This window comes from Cynocephalus volans, chromosome 5 (assembly GCF_027409185.1).
Source record: "Cynocephalus volans isolate mCynVol1 chromosome 5, mCynVol1.pri, whole genome shotgun sequence".
NCBI classification, from domain to species: Eukaryota; Metazoa; Chordata; class Mammalia; order Dermoptera; family Cynocephalidae; genus Cynocephalus; species Cynocephalus volans.
The window spans coordinates 20022601-20032421 of NC_084464.1; the positions used below are offsets into that span (position 1 = coordinate 20022601).

Here is a 9821-nt window from a genome sequence, read left to right on the forward strand (position 1 = left end):
TGGCTTCAGAGGGACCTATCACTACTGATAAGGATTTATTTGGGGGTGGTCCTGATTTTAATGTCTGTCTTCCCCACTGGGTTGAAAACTCCATGAAGGTAGAGATCCTGTGTGTTTTATTCATCACTGTGTGCCTGGTCCTGGGTTTCTTTCTTTTTTCTTTCTCTCTCTCTCTCTCTCCCCCCCTCCCTCCCTCCCTCTTTTCCTGCTTGTTGTTTTCTCTTAATTTTGCTTGTGATGTCTTTAGATCTTTAGAAATACTTAAATGTTCATGTAGTTGAGCTTATAATTTGTTTTTCTTTACAGTTTCTTCTTTTACTTTTATATTTAGAAGTGGGTTTTCTACATGAAAACAGATGAGAACATTCACTTATATTTTCTTCTGGATCTTTTATTTTTTAATATAAAATTTTAATACTTTTATCCATTTGCAGTTTATGTTGGTTTATAGTGTGAAGAGTACAATGTAAAGCCACTGTATTTCTACAAACAGTTAAAAAATTACCCTAGTGTTATTTAGGAAATAAATCCATCATCTCCCCACCAGCTAGAAATGCCACCTTTATTGGATACTAAATTCCTATGTATGCTAAGTTCTATTTCTGGGCTTTCTAGCATGGACTAATGTTTTATTGATTTATATATTTTAGTGCCAGTACTGTATAGACCAAACAAACCTCTAATTGTAGCAATGTGTCATATATAGTGTACTGTCATTATAAAGATAGTGGCAAGCCAGTCTACAGGAGCATTTTCTTTGTCATTGCAAACTCATAACTTACTACTCTTAACTTTTTATATCACTGTTATTAGCCCAGTGAGTCTGAGGCTGCCTCAGACTGAAGACTCTTTCTTCTTGTGCTCACACAGTCCCACTTCTGGATCTGCTGGCTGCAGGTAAGATGCCTCTTCTGAATTACTGAATGCTGCCTGCCTTTAAGGTTCGATGTCTGGGTCTCAGACTCAAACTTTCCAGATGAGGTTGGTAGTAGACAGTAGGCTGGGTGTGAGGCAATATAGAGAAGTGGGGACTGTGGCATCTGGAGATTACAAGCTGGTCTAAAGGCATACAAATGGTTTTAAAGTGTACAGGCTAAGCAAGGCACAGAGCAGACTGGATTTGGTATGATGACCACGTTTTCACCTCTGGCTTGTATAGTAGCTGCACAGCAATGTACAGTCTATAGATTGCTTCATTTCATTTCTACAACGACCCTTTGAGGCAATCATTACCCATATATCTACTTTACAATACACACATTATGTCTTCAAAGGGCGGAATAACGTGCTTAATGAGGCCTTAGAACCAGCACATCATATCACAAACCCAGGACTCTGACCAGATCCCAGATTATTTTCTTTCTTCCACACCATGATATGGTGCCATCCATAAAGAGTGCAGGGATAACAATAGGAGCTATTTCTGTTAGTAAATCTAAAAATACAAGAATCAAAGTGACCTACAAAGTACCAATAAACCCGACTCTGGCTGCATTCCAAATGTCAGGGCACAAGGCATTAAGGACTCCTGCTGACAGGGAGGCCCTGGTGCACATCTGTCTGAAACACTTGGAGTCAGCCTGGCCAGCGAGGCTGTGGAAGGAACAGCTCAACAGTTTCACCATCTTATTGTTTTATCCATTTAGGAAACTCCCAGAGAGAGGCAGATGGAGATGATGCAGAGTTTGTAAATTACTAGCTCATTTCCAAAGCTCACGTTGGCTCTCTCTTTATCTCTCCCTCCCCCCTGTCCTTCTCTCTTTCCCCCCTTTCCTGCCTGTATCTTGGTGGCACTCAAGCCCTCTAAGATGGACCACTTCTGGATATCATTATTCAAAGAAGGAGGAAGACCCATCTCTGTTTCTAACTCTGAGCCTCAGTGGCTCTGAGTATTTCTGAGCAACTTGCTCAAAGAAGTGGTGAAGACTCAAGAAGAGAAAGTGGTGGCTCTCTTCTGACTCTGCTACCACCAGCATAAAGGCTGGGGTGGGGATGCACAGCCAAGAGAGCTCTTGAACTCCATCTCAAGGAGACGGTAAGAGGATTTGGGGAATGAGACATTCTTCCTGGAGACCTGCTTTGTCTGAACATAAGAGCTAGGAGGAAGGCCCTGATGAGTTTGGTCCTGGAGTAAGATCATGCTATTTTGCCTGGCACTGACTGCCAGTGCGTTTGTCTGAGCTGATGGCTCTATGAGTGCTGAGGACAGTGTAATCAAAGGCCCCTTCCAGATGAAAAAGAACAATGCTTTCAAGTGAGCATCGGGGCCTTCCTGGGCTCTGTGGTAATTTTCTGACACTGAGCAAGTCTCCTTCACTAAGCCTCTGGTCTCTGATCTGTAAATTAAAGAAGCATGTTTATGGAAGAGGCAGAAAACCTTCTTCCACACAGAAGACATCTCACCTATGTGGGGATGAAGCATCTAAACAGAAGAGCGGTGAAAGACCTTGGATGGAGGATTGGTAAGTCACCTTACTAGCACAGAAATATAAGCAGTCCGAAGATAGAGGACAGGTCTTTTTAAAAAAAAACTGTGGTAAAATCCATGGAACACAAAATTTACCATCTTTACTATTTTTAAGTATAGTCATATGATGCTTAACCTTGGGGACATATTCTGACAAATGCATCATTAGGTGATTTCATCATTGTGCGAACATCACAGAGTATACTTACACAGACTTGCACAAATATTAGTTAGTGCTCCTTAGAAAAACACATATGCAATATAGGTGGCATCTCTCCTTGGGGGGCGTTAAACAAAACTTCTGCCCATCTCTTTTGGCCACCATCATTGATTAACTTTGGGTCATTTCCTTCCCCTCAAAAGCCTCCAAATCTTCCAGTAGTGGCTTAGAAGGAGCACATGAAAAACAATTGATTGGCACCCCCCATCTTGCCACTGGATGGCCGTGCACCTATACCCCTGCATGCTCTCTAGGAGAAATCTCTCTGTCAGCAGAGTCTTGATTTGCCCAGTTGGAGAAGTCTATAGACTGGAGAGTTTAGCGAAAAACAGTTGTTTTTGTATCACTGCCTAGTTTCTGCAGTAGAATGGCTAACATCCTTCTTCATGTTTACCTCAGAACCAAAATTAAAAAAAAACCTTGGCTGCAGTATAATCTTTTCTGAAATTTCTTCCCTTCCTCCAAGTCTGATTTACTTGCCCCTCCATTGTCCTCTTGTAGCCCCTGTGCTGATAGCTGCTTAATGATACTGCCCTTTAACCAGCTTGTTAGTTTGTATGTCTTCCTTGGAGAATGTCTATTTCAAGTCACTTCCCTATTCTTTAATTGGGTTTTGTCATTGTTGTTGAGTAGGAACAGGTCTTTTCATTCTTGTATCTCCAGAACTCAGAATAACAACCACCATTAAAAAAAAAAAAAAAATACAGGTGTCTTCACTGTACTGAGAAAGGAAAGGTTCTTATGCAACTTTATATCCTTGGCTCTTATCATGGTTCCTGCACATCGTAGGTGGCCAATCAAGACTTCTTAGTTGAATCTATCAGATAGAATAAACGTAGAATGATAAATGACCACTCATTTAACTGTACGTCCAGATGACACACACTCCTAAAATTGAGCCTTAAAAATAATTTACTATTTCTGAATATTAATCTAATACATACAATTTGATAGATAAATTATATTCCTTTTAAATGTAGATATCTTTAATTACAACTCACATGAATAATAATTCTCATACGTCTATTTTTATTCTGCCATTTGTGTTTCTGAATTCTCACTGTCTGACCTTTGCCATTTTTTCTGTTGTCATGCTCGTGTTCTGAAAGTGTTGAGATTTCTGAGTGTCATCCTTAACTAATCACTGCCACTTGGTTCCTACATTCAATCAGTAACCAGGTCTGTTCATTCTATTTCCTAAATATCCCTCAAATCTGTCTATATCACTTCATCCTTGTGGCCCCTGTCCTGTCTCGGCCTCATGGTTTTAGACTATCTGCCTCTGATCTTGGATCTTTCCAATTCATTCTCCATGCTGCAATTAGAGTGATCATTTCAGAGTGCATGACATACCCCTACTGCATATTGGGGTGGGGATGCAGATAAGGATGGGGGTGGAGGAGGTAGATACAAGCACATTCACTGACACGCCTCTACCTAGTTTAATGAGGAGACTTCAAAAAACGAGTATGTGAAGATTAGAGGTTTCCTCCTACTTGAAGAGCCCAGAGATGGCACTTTAGGGTCCAGGCTAATATATGGCAGTCAGTGATAATAACTCACTACCACCTCCGCCTATCTTTAGATAAAGAGGCAAAAACAAGTGACTGGACAAGAAGCCTGGCTTGGCTCGACCAGATAACCACACGTGAGTGCAGGAGAAGCTACAGGACTGACAACCAACCCTGCGCTCAAGCTGGACGGCCTATGGCAAACTTGACTCAAGTGGGACTGCTCTTTGGGGACCCTGAGGACTCTCTCCAAGAGGCTAAGAACCTACAAAACCTTACCTGCTTTTGCATAGCCAATGATCCCACCAGAAGCAATCAGTGCTGCACAGCTAAAGCCAAACCAAAGAAAAGGCACTCTGAAAAGGCAAGAGCAAGAAATCAGTGCCAGTCATGGTTTAAAAGCAAACCACATAATCATAGGATGGGATAAAAAAAATCATCATTCCAGACATATCCTATCACCCTACAAATGAAAACAAAGCCTACAGAGGCTGGATGACTAGTCAGTGGCAGGGCTGGAACGCAAACCCAAGTCCCCAGCGGCCTGTCCAGTGTTCCTCCCACACCCCATGCTGCCCGAGGCAGTTTGCTCTCAAAGCTCTTTTCAGCTGGGGAAAGGAACTCTGGATTTGAGAAGCTCCTGGCTACTCTGTTCCTGTTTACTGTGCACTTACAGTGAGCCGGTGTCCTTCTGCGTTGCTCTCTTCCCACTGTCCAGACAGGAGACTTCCCCAGGCCTGCACCTGCAGCTAGATCAAAGGTGGTTAAAAGCACAGCTCTCGAACAGTCAGAAAGAAGTGGGTCCGAGTTCCAGCTCTAGCCCTTAGTAGCTAAGAAGTAACGGGCAAGCTACCCACCCTCTCTAAACCCTGGTTTCCTTCATTGCACCATGATAACCATGGTACCAATTTCCTGGGGCTGTTGTTAGCATTCAAGCGTGGTAATATGTGAAAGTGCTTGGCCCGTGGTAAATACTGAACAGATACCAACCATTTTTGTAATGCCCTCAGTTCTAGTAACAAAGGCCCACGGGAAACTGAGCAAGATTCAACGACCAGCTCTGGAAAGGCGACGTATTAACCCTTTCCCCAGTTACCTAAGTTATTACTACATCGGAAAGTGAATACTCCTGTGCCTTTAAATCAACTATTTTAGTGTCTCTTTAGGGGGGAATAGAGGTGCTGCTTTTCACCCCTGCTCCAAGAATGAAATTATTAAAATACTCAACATTTGTAAACCATTAGAACCTTCTGCATCCAAATCACAGTTAGACTGGGAAAGGGGGAGGTGAGGACAAAGTACTACAGGGAAACCCTAGTCATAGTTGCACGTGACACCGCACCCTTGGAAAAGTAACTGTTTTCTTTTAAAACGTATGTTGTATCAGGGAGTCCAACAAGATTGAAAGTAACGCACGCCCCTTTTGCTCTGTTTAAAGAATTAAGTTTCCATAAAAACTGGGGGTGGGCGAGGGCCTTGGAGTCGTGCCCAGGGGTGTGAATTCAAAGCGGCACTTACCTTGTTTTTCAAGACATGGAGCAATAAAACCTCCAGGACACAAATCAGCACCGCGCTCCGCGGCTAAGCACCCGCCTCCGGAGCTCAGGGTTCCCGCAGGATTCAAACCCACTCCACGGACGCGGACAACGAGCGGCGACAAAAGCACCGGCGACGCGGCCCCACGCCCCGCCCGGATCGGGGGAGGCAAAGCAGGCGGCAGAGAAGCCTCTAAGTAACTCCGAAAAGGCAAAACTGACCTAAAATACGATGACGACACTTCCCAGGTACCCGAGCCGCTCTCCCGAACGTCTGCGCAGACGGACAAGCAGGTGCGACCCCCCAGGCCGGGTTCAAGGTCTCGCCGGAAACGGCGGCACGCGCGCCGGCGTCCCGGGGGCGGGGCACGGGGCGGGGCTTGGGGCGAAAAATCCCCGCCTCCGCCGTCACCAGCCGGGGCGCAGACCGGGCGACCAGCGCCGGTCCCACAGGCAACGCAGAGTTTGAGTTCGGCCTGGCAGGAGGGCTCGTGAGCCGGGCCAGGCCGGAGTGGAGGCCACCAGTGCTGATGGAAGTGCCAGCACAAGTGACTCGTAAGAACGGTCCAGTGTGGACCAAAGATCGCTCCAAAAACTACTTTACTAAAAAAGCTACAACCGAGTGGTACAGACACATATTTTTTTTAAAAAGAATAAAGGTTTTTAAATAAACTTTAAAATTTAAGCATTTTGGTGCCGGCCCCGTGGCTCACTCGGGAGAGTGCGGCGCTGGGAGTGCAGCGGCGGAGCGCCGAGGCCGCGGGTTCGGATCCCATATAGGGATGGCCGCTGCGCTCACTGGCTGAGCGTGGTGCCGGCGACACCAAGCCAAGGGTTACGATCCCCTTACCTGTCACAAAAACAAAAACAAACAACAACAAAAAATAAATAAATAAAATTTAAGCATTTGGGGGCCGGCCCCGTGGCTCACTTGGGAGAGTGCAGCGCTGATAGCGCCGAGGCCGCGGGTTCGGATCCCATATAGGGATGGCCGCTGCACTCACTGGCTGAGCCTGGTGCAGACCACACCGTGCGGAGGGTAGCGTTCCCCTTACCGGTCAAAAAATATATATATATTTAAGCAAATTATATGCAAATATATTTTATTGAGCCAGGTTTTGTACACTCAGCGATTGATAGTTGGCCAATGGCGTTAACAGATTTAATATTGTCAAAAGGAAATATTAAATATTTAAAAACTAAACATTTTATTCCTATACATGTTTTCTCTTTTCCAAACGTATAAGGGAAAGATTTATGAAAAGCTTGTTGACTATTGATGGTTAACCGAAGATGTTTTTTTAAATTGACAAGTTAGTTCAAAAATTACAAGTTAAAAATAATTGCAATGAAAAATCTCAAGCATTTGCCACAAGTGCCTCATTATTTATAGGTATACGGTGAATGTCTAACAGATTACAACTAATATTTTTTAAAATGTGATAATGGAATTGAGTTCAAGGTCAATATCCCATACTTACTGATGGCACTTCACAGAATAAGTAAGGAAGCCTGGGTTTACATCCTTTTCCCATAACCTCCTTCATCACTCTACGAGTTATATTAGAACTATTCATTCTACTGTAATTACATAGAACTGATTCAAAACAGCATGAAAGCTTTTGCCTGGAATAGGGTGTTTTTGTGGCAAAAGGTTAATTTTTTTATGTTCATTCCATTAGAACTCAAAGACGGCTGTTTTGCTCAAACGTTGAAACACATGAATTGGGACTGTCAAATTCAAATTCCACTAAAGTTAAAGCCTAGTTAAAAAGAATCATGCTTGCAGCTCAAAACCATTACACGTAACTGGTGGCATGCAGAATTGTCAGAACTTTATACTGATTTATAGGATTTCCACTGCCAGCAAATATTGGGGAAAATAGGAGAACCCAAAGAACTCAAAAGAAATTTCATCTTTTCATGAAGAAAAGAAATTAGGGATAGAAATATTACAAAAATTACCTTAATGAGGCTGTGGAGCTACTTCAATGAACCACACTGTTGGGAGAAGGAAGAAATCCTGGCCACGAGGAGGCCTGTACTTGTCTCTTTCTTCTGTTGCTATGTTGTCTTTAATGAGATACATTAGCTCTAAAATGTCCCCTTCTTACAGCCACGCCTCAGCCAGAAGCCATTGTTCATCCCAAGAGAGTATGAAATGGACAGAAGAATAAGAGGAGAGTACAGGAAAGATAAAAGACCAAATAAAGAAGAGAGAACTAGGAAAGGGAAACTGGTGAAGGAAATGGAGAAGAAAGCAAGGGGAGAAATTTTAAAAGGCAACGAATGTGCGGGAGAAGAAAGAAAATAGAACTGGCGAAGGTCAAACAGCCTTTTGCATGCATAATGTTCTGATTGCTTATGATTCCTCCTTTTATTAGATAAAACACAGTAAATACAAAAGAAAACAACTTCCCACTCACCACAGGTATTCGTAACATTTTAGGGGCAAATATTCTTTTTATAAATTATTTTTAGCTATTAGCCAGTTCCTGCATTATGTAGAACATAAGCATATTGCTTTGGCAGCCCTTCTGGCTGGTGATGAACAGATCTGCTCTGGCAAACTTGGAAAGTGTGCTCTCTGCACAAACAGTGCTCCCATGGAGACATCTACAGCAGACAGGAGAAAGCAACGCTCTTGTTTGTCAACTTGCCACAGGGGAAAACAATTGAAGCTTCTATTCTAACTATGGGCACACTCAGAATACTCTGCTTTTCCTGGAAAAAGAAAATTCAAATATGATACAGAAGAAAGCTTGGAGTTTGGGGGGTGGTTGTGTGTAAGAGGTGGGGTGGGGAGGCATCCTGAAGCAATTTATGAATGCATTAATAATTTTTGCTTTATGTTAATAATAGCATTTTTCTGTTTTATTTTGGGTTGGGGTTTTTTGATTTCTAAAACTTTGTAGTTTCTCTCAAGTACAGTTTGCAGGATGTGTGGAATTTTCTGAACAGATGATTGGGGAAAATACACTGGCACTCTTCCTCTAGGTAAGAGGGTTAAAAAATTTCAGTCAATCAAAAGCACAAAATGAATGTATTCTTTCCTAGGCTTCAGACTTCCACCTCAATTCAGTGCAATCTTTCAATAGAAAATAAAATTTTAAAAGCCACCTTTAGGAGCTTTTGTTCCATAAACGATTAATTAATAATTGTAGTCTAGAAGGCTGGCATAGATGATTGAAGTTCTTTTCCTATTGTGATGATTTATCAGTTTATTATTTCAAGTGGGTATTTATCAGATAAAACTATCAATGAACATTATGTGAAAAGTTCACTTTTAGTATTATGGTTTCACAATGAAGCTGGATTAAATCCTTAGCAGCCTATTTTCTATATCTCTTCCTTTTTTCCTTTTTGGCAGCCTAGGCAAATAATCCCTAGATACGTGGAGGTGATAACTAACAGATATCAAACATATAAAACTTAAACAAGACCAAAGAATTGAAAATAGCCATTTGTTTTCAATTGTTTTTAATCCATACTTAGGGGTAGAACTATCTTTTCTTCTCTGGATCTTTTAATATTTGCAGCAAAACATTCTGCATTTACTCTGTCACCTGTGATATTGGAAATGAAATGCTGTGTCTGATCAGAAGCATCAAGCATGAAGCCAGGCAGAAGACACATAAGTATCTCACGGTCCATTACCCACAGTGAATGAGCTAGTGGCATCTAAAAGGGACACGGAGAGGTCTGACACATAACATCATCTCTCACTCTCCCAACCATGCACACACACCAACGCGCACGAAGAAATAGCCTTCTCCATCCGGCGGCCACTAATTAACTGAGCATTAAGCGCTTCAAAGAGTGCTAAACATGGGTGGGATTGAAAATTTCTCTCCCTTTGAACTGACCTAGGACAATTTCCTATAGTTCCATTAGTGTAAATAACAAAAACACCTCACACAGAAACAAACAAGAAAAGTAGGTATTAATATTTACGTTAAAATTTTATGGTAACTAAAGCCATCTTATGTTTCATGTACTTTAAAAATATATTTTATTAATTTCTATCCTAAAAGAGTATATAGAGTATAATAGTTAATATTTTGCAATTCATATGTTTTTGGATAAAA

At 42.1% G+C, this 9821-nt stretch overlaps 1 long non-coding RNA gene across 3 annotated transcripts; it reads right to left on the minus strand.

The window, feature by feature from the left end:
• Positions 1-370: 370 nt before the first annotated feature.
• Positions 371-6067, minus strand: LOC134378613 (uncharacterized). Of its 3 annotated transcripts, none has more exons than XR_010023661.1 (4): positions 5956-6067; positions 4873-4947; positions 4478-4554; positions 371-3504 (listed from the first exon to the last, which is right to left on the minus strand). It is a non-coding gene; the product is annotated as an uncharacterized LOC134378613 (long non-coding RNA). The 3 variants fall into 3 exon arrangements; XR_010023662.1 differs by having other exon boundaries at positions 4873-4941; positions 5717-6067; XR_010023660.1 differs by having other exon boundaries at positions 5717-6067.
• Between the last annotated feature and the right edge of the window lie 3754 nt (positions 6068-9821).